Raw genomic sequence first — 7,029 nt, forward strand, 5'->3', positions numbered from 1 at the left:
AAGATATTAAAACATTCAACTAAAAACTCTTCATGCATCATCAGCGGCAAACATTAGGCAAGTTTATTTTATTTGTTACTGGTAACTATGTTGATCGTATCGTCCCTGATGAATAAATAAATAAATAAATAAATCACACACTGTCAGATAAGTCTTTTTAAGATTCCTTTAAAGCCTGTGGAACATTTCAGGAAACAGTTTAAAACATGAGCACAAATGGTTTACATTACGGCGGTTTTTATTGGTGAAAAAAGGACATTAAAACAAATAAAACACTTGTATATAGCACAACATTGTACAAACAAATATCTGAAAAACATGAATAAAAAAAATGTAAAGGCACAATGTTCCAAAAACTGGCCATGACGTCATTCTTAAAGAGACACTGCGGAAAACGTCCTTTTGTGTGAAATGACCAATAAACTAACGAACCAATGAAGTGTGTTTTATCACTAGATCCATCTTAAAGGAAACGACAGGTACACATGAACTCGTCTAAGCCCCGGTGAGAGCATGTCTCAGTGTGAGATGTGGAGGCCTGCTCCTTTAAGACCTGCTGTTGTTTCTTTGGTTCTAAAGGTTTTTAAAGAGGAATCATCTGGACCGCGTTGTTTTCACTTGAAGACGTCCTGCGGCCTCGTCTGGTGGGTTTACCCTGACGCCAACATCTCTGTCACCAAACACACCAGAGGTTAGACCCGGTTTAGACCCGGTTTAGTCCTGGTTTAGTCCTGGTTTAGACCTGGTTTAGTCCTGGTTTAGTACCTTGTAGTAGAGGACCATGGCGCTGGCCCACAGTGCCAGGACGACCACATAGTTTAGTCCTGGTTTAGTCCTGGTTTAGTCCTGGTTTAGTCCTGGTTTAGCCCTGGTTTAGTCCTGGTTTAGTCCTGGTTTAGTCCTGGTTTAGTCCTGGTTTAGTCCTGGTTTAGTCCTGGTTTAGCCCTGGTTTAGTCCTGGTTTAGTCCTGGTTTAGCCCTGGTTTAGCCCTGGTTTAGTCCTGGTTTAGTCCTGGTTTAGACCTGGTTTAGTCCTGGTTTAGACCTGGTTTAGTCCTGGTTTAGCCCTGGTTTAGACCTGGTTTAGTCCTGGTTTAGTACCTTGTAGTAGAGGACCATGGCGCTGGCCCACAGTGCCAGGACGACCACATAGTTTAGTCCTGGTTTAGTCCTGGTTTAGTCCTGGTTTAGTCCTGGTTTAGTCCTGGTTTAGTCCTGGTTCAGTCCTGGTTTAGTCCTGGTTTAGACCTGGTTTAGTCCTGGTTTAGACCTTGTTTAGACCTGGTTTAGTCCTGGTTTAGTCCTGGTTTAGCCCTTGTTTAGACCTGGTTTAGTCCTGGTTTAGTACTGGTTTAGTCCTGGTTTAGTACCTTGTAGTAGAGGACCATGGCGCTGGCCCACAGTGCCAGGACGACCACATAGACGGTTCCTCTGATCAGTTTCTGAGCGAGCGGAGCTGAAACACGAGACACTGACTCTTTAATGACTTCATGAGGATTAGACGAACTGATTTATAATATATTTTAAAACATTAAAAAGAAATGTTACATGTTTAAAAAAATAATTTAGGATAATAAAAGTATGAAACTGTACCTCCGGGAGTGACGTAAAGGGTCGTGCTCTTCATGTTCGTACCGTAGACATCGTCCCGGTAAACACAGGTGTAGTTCCCGATGTGGGCGGGACTGAAGTTCTGGAACAGGAAGTGGGCGGAGTGATTGACAGGTGGCATGGTGTAGTTCCCAGATGGAGACAGAAGGTGGAACTGTCCTGGTAGAAAGGGTTTGTCTAGAGAGCAGGACACACTGAAGTTTGTCCCCAACATCAGGTGGACCCTCTGCCCACGGGACGCCCCCTCAGAAGAGAGAAACGCCCCCTCAGAGAAGACGGACGCCCCGTCAGAGGACAGGGACGCCCGGACCACAGGGTAGAACTCTGTGGAGAGAGAGAACATGGGGTCACACCCTCCTTTACTGTGGTGTAGAGGATTAACCTCGCAACTCCCACCTGAACAGAACCCATTTTATCCACTTTGGCTTTACCCTAATCAAAAAGCTTCTTCAGAAAAAAGCACCAAAACAGCCACAAAAAATGAAAAGAAAACAAGGATGCAAACGCAACAAAAATGTGACAAAAACTCAACCAAAGAGTGACAAAAATTCAACAAAAATTCAACAAAAATTCAACAAAAATTCAACAAAAAATCAACAAAAATTCAACAAGAATTCAACAGAAAATGACAAAAACTCAACAAAAATGTGACAAAAACTCAACCAAAGAGTGACAAAAATTCAACAAAAATTCAACAAAAATTCAACAAAAAATCAACAAAAATTCAACAAAAAATGACAAAAACTCAACAAAAAATTCAACAAAAACTGAACAAAAAATGACAAAAATTCAACAAAAATGTGACAAAAATTCAACAAAAACTGAACCAAAAATGACAAAAATTCAACAAAAATGTGACAAAAACTCAACAAAAAAATGACAAAAACTCAACAAAAATGTGACAAAAAGGGAAAAAAAAGAAAGGAAAAAAACATACAAAAGGTGACCCAACACGCGAGGAAAAAGGTCAGTTTTGTGGGTCTTAGCTTTCAAATGAGGTGTTACACAGGCCTATATAATGGCCGAAGAGGACAGAATGCACTTGGTTTAGGCGGGTGGTAAGACCCCGCGGATCCCCTGTTTAAATGAGTGTCTGTGAACATCCATCAGGTGACATGTGTAACTCACTGTCTGTGTGACTGACCTGAACAGACCACAAACAGACCTCCTTTGGTCACGTTCTCGTGCGAGTCCAGGTCCAGGCAGTTTGAGAGGCCAGACCTCTGCTTCACACACTCAGACTGCAGCCACCAGAAGCGCCCGGGGAAATCCCTCTGGTACCTCAGTTCAACAGCCAAACCACAGCCCCTCTGCTCACACAGCGCCGAGCCCAAGTCCAAGTCCAGGTCGTCACTGGTCATCACTGCTCTCAAGTCATCCCTGTATCTGAGCTTCATGTAACCAACACAGCTGAATCCAGCGAACGTCACCACTTCATCTGGATCAAACATGGACAGTTTACAAACAGGAAGTGTGAAACCATAAAGGTCGATGAGTTTCTCTGCGGTGGAGGGCGGGCCTTATGCTGCGTCCACACCAAACGCATTTTGTCAAGATGAGTGTGTTTGTAGCCATCTTGGAAGTAGCTCTTGCCTGAAAAATAGCTGCTACAGAACCACACATGCATGAAGGCCGGATCAGTGTGTGATCGTCATAAGCCATAAGTCATACGCACTATGTCATTAGTGCATAATGCTTGTTTTCATGGGAGAAAACCAGAGCTCAATGCGAGCTAACTGAGCTAACTGAGCTAACAAGCTATGGTTTTCTCCCGGAGCTATTTGTAGATGATGTGAGTAATAAACTACAACATCAGCCCAGCTCAGCGTGTGATCATTATTCTTTATGTAGATGTTGGTTTTATTGACTTTATTTGTGCATATTTCTCGTTTTCTCGCGAGGACCGGAGGTTTAGCTTAGCATTAGCGTTCTCAGTCGGTAATGCTACAACAGGCATTGAGGCCCAAACACATTCCCAGCACAGATTCAGCCACTGAAATAAGTTTTCTTGTCGCCGCTTTTAATCCTGGTGTTTAGATAAAGAAACACTGACGTGTGTCTGTATAAGTCCTAGAGCTGCTGTAGCTCCGGTTCACGATGAAGCTAAACCTCCGTGACTTGTTTACACCTGAGGGCCGGCAGAACATCTGCCCCAGTGGCTCAGCTACAACATCACTGCTTACCAAGCGCGAAAAGCTTCAAAATGGGCCGCACAGGAGGCGCATGACTCGCATGACTCGCTGCAGGACTTCTTGACGTCCCCTCAAGGCGCGTCCCCCATGTATTTTAATTGTAAACCTGACGCTTTGGAGGCGCCGGCCGCAGCATTAGACAAGCAGAGAGTTACCTGAGCAGGTGAGGTTAGCAGCCGCTGAGCAGCGAGTCTCTGAGCTCTCACACTCCTTCAGTGAAGTCTCTGCTCCGTCACAGTGGAAGGACCTGCCCACAGCTGGACCCTCAGTGACCAGCGCCCCCTGGTGGAGCTCAGACACAGCGCCACAGTCCAGCTCCGCACAGACCACTGCAGCTTCAGTCAGACCAAAGTCCCTCCCACACACACTGCTCCAAGACCCGTCCATCACCAGCTCCACAGAACCAGAGCAGCGTCCGGGACCCGCACTGAGGCGCACCCCGTCTGAAAACACTGAACACTTCAGTCACAGAAACACTAAACTCTTCAGTCACAGAAAACACAGCATTAGCTCAAAGGCAAGAGGAAGTGTCTGGGGAGAGGGAGGAGTGATGGGACTGTACCTGGTGGTGTGGTCAGAACTCCAGTCTCTGTTTGACTGGGTCCAGTGCGATACTCTGCATAGACAGAGATCGTGTAGGAGGTGTTTGGGAGGAGGTGAAGGATCTCTGTGCTGCGTTCATGTCCCAGGACAAAGAACCTCTGACCATAAGACTCAGGAGGAACCAGATTCACAGACAGACCAAAACTCTGGACCCGGCGGCTGTTGCACTCCCACGAGGCTCGCAGTCTCCTGGGCTGGACGTCTGTGAACCTCAGAGACTCAGGCTGTGCTCGACCTGCACACAGACTTTATGATCAGCAAAACACAAACTCAGTATAAAGTAACATTACTTCTACTTAGTGGAGGAAGTACCACTGAGTTTACTTAAAGGCACACTGCGTAACATTAAAACAAAAAATGCTCTTAATGGCCCGTCACACCTTGAAAAACGCTGGCATACGCTGAACTTTCTATGTGTTTTGTTTCAATTTTGGGCATAAGCATAAGGTATTCAAAACGAATCCACAACTTAAGCCCAATGACAGCCTAACATATGCATTTGTCATAAATAAAGGCAGACACGTATGTTGTAAGAGAGAGAAGATGTGGCTCTGTTTTGCAGGTTAATAGCGAGTTTGCGACGGACACGAGTTTAACATTCTTCTCCACAGCTTCTCTCGTCCCTCCCCACAAAGTTTACGCCAGTCTCTTTGTGATGAACTTATAGTTAGCGTGTGTCAACGATCACATGACTTAGCTGTAGCTTATGGCCAAGTATGCAGGACGTATGAGCACACACTGGCACACGTCATGTATGTCGACGTGTGCCAGCGTGCTTCAGCGTGCTCATAACTTATACAAAACTTGTTTAAGTTAATGCTTGTAAATGCTTGTATTTGATCCCAGTTATCGGGTGAAATGTTGTGCAGTGTGGCTTTAAGTTAAACAACTGATACAGGGATGAAGAAATTACAGAATATCAGATGAACTCTGAGTGGTTCAGAAAACTAAAACAAAACTAAACAAATGTCAACGTCACTGAGATTGTTCCTGAATAATTTAATTTCTATAGATTTATTTACGGTCAACATTGACTTGAGTTGTTTTTCCTGTTTCTCTGGCTGACGAGCCCAGACTCTCACGGTGCTGTTTGTGCGACTTTTCTACTTTTGTGTTTTCATTAATGGTATTGAGTTTATAACTTACTCAGCTTCTCTTTGAGCCAGCGACACATGGACTGAGTCAGTTCTTCAGAAATGTTGGAAAGGCTGTTATAATCTTGCACGGTGAAGATCTCTGCGTCGTTGTCATCTCTCTTAATGACCTGTAACTCATCAGTGACTTTAACTCCGACCACAAACACTTTCACATTATTACTCCACAGCTTATCCAGCAAATATCTGCTGACTCCTGATGAGCTCCTGTCAGTGACGAGGATGAAGATGTCAGCTCTCTTCTCTCCTCCTCCATGTGCTTGCATGATGTGTTTCCTGATGAAGTCCACAGCGTGGTAAGAGGAGCCTCCAGGGAGCGGGGGACTCTGAGACACCCGTGACACGGCGTCCACCATCGAGGACAGATTATGAAACGTGTTCAGGTCAAACTCGACCTCAGGATCCCGGCCGCACTTCACCAAACTGACCCGCACCAAATCAGGACCGACCGGACCGACCATGGGGAGCAGGGTCTTCAGGAAGTCTCTCACTCTGGAGAAGTCGTCTGGACTGATGTGGTTGAATCCGTCGAGAAGCAGCATCACGTCGGCTCTGAGCTCCTCCTCCCTGAGAGAGCACTCTGCAGAGACACAAGAGCCGTGACCACCAAGAGGAGGTGTGCTCCACGCGAGACGATTAAAGGAACAGGCCACAGTTTTCCCACGCTCAGATCTGCTCTGAGCTTAGACGAGTTGATGTGAACCTGTCTGGTCTTTACGCGTGTGCTCAGTCACGCAAAAGCACCGAACATGTTGTTAGCATTTAGCCGCTCCTCCTCTATGGGGCCACATGGGGCTGAAGTTAGAAGCGACCAAGCTCTTCCACATTTCCCCTATTTAAATACGGTTATGTGAGTAGTTACACGATTACCAGAGGTGGGAGTCACTAAAGGCAAGTCTCAAGTCAAGTCCAAGTCAATTGGTCATGAGGTCAAGTCAAGTCAAGTCTTTCTTTAGCCGGCAAGTCACAAACATCAGTGTTAAGTCTAATTCTTCTTTTCAAATTGTGTTTAATTTGCTTGAAAATATAAAACGTTTTCTCAAGAATTAGCAATTTTGAAAATTTAGGCTAAAATCAAACATTTTAAAATCGAATGGATTTGAATTGTCTAAGTCTAATTAATATTAAATCACCACAACATTTAAACTATGTATATTTTAAATGCTCCAGTCTATGTGCAAAATTACTGGGGCAGCATTTGAAGGAGGGGGGCCCCGGGATTTCCTTGCAGTCAGAAAAATACATACAAAATAATATTTTTTTCGGTTAGTTTTGTTGTTTCTAGCAGTTTTTCTGTCAGTGGTTCCCCTGTAACGCCCCAGCCCCTGTATAGTCAGATTCGGCCCTGCTCAAAGTAGATCTTCTGGGCTCTGTATGGAAAATAACCTCTAGATTCTGCAACTTTCAACAGAACGACTTAAAACACCGAAAAGCCCCAAGGTTTGTGTCATTAATCAGCTCTTACATGGT

The sequence above is a fragment of the Gobius niger genome, assembly GCF_951799975.1.
Source record: "Gobius niger genome assembly, chromosome: 2".
Taxonomy (NCBI): domain Eukaryota; kingdom Metazoa; phylum Chordata; class Actinopteri; order Gobiiformes; family Gobiidae; genus Gobius; species Gobius niger.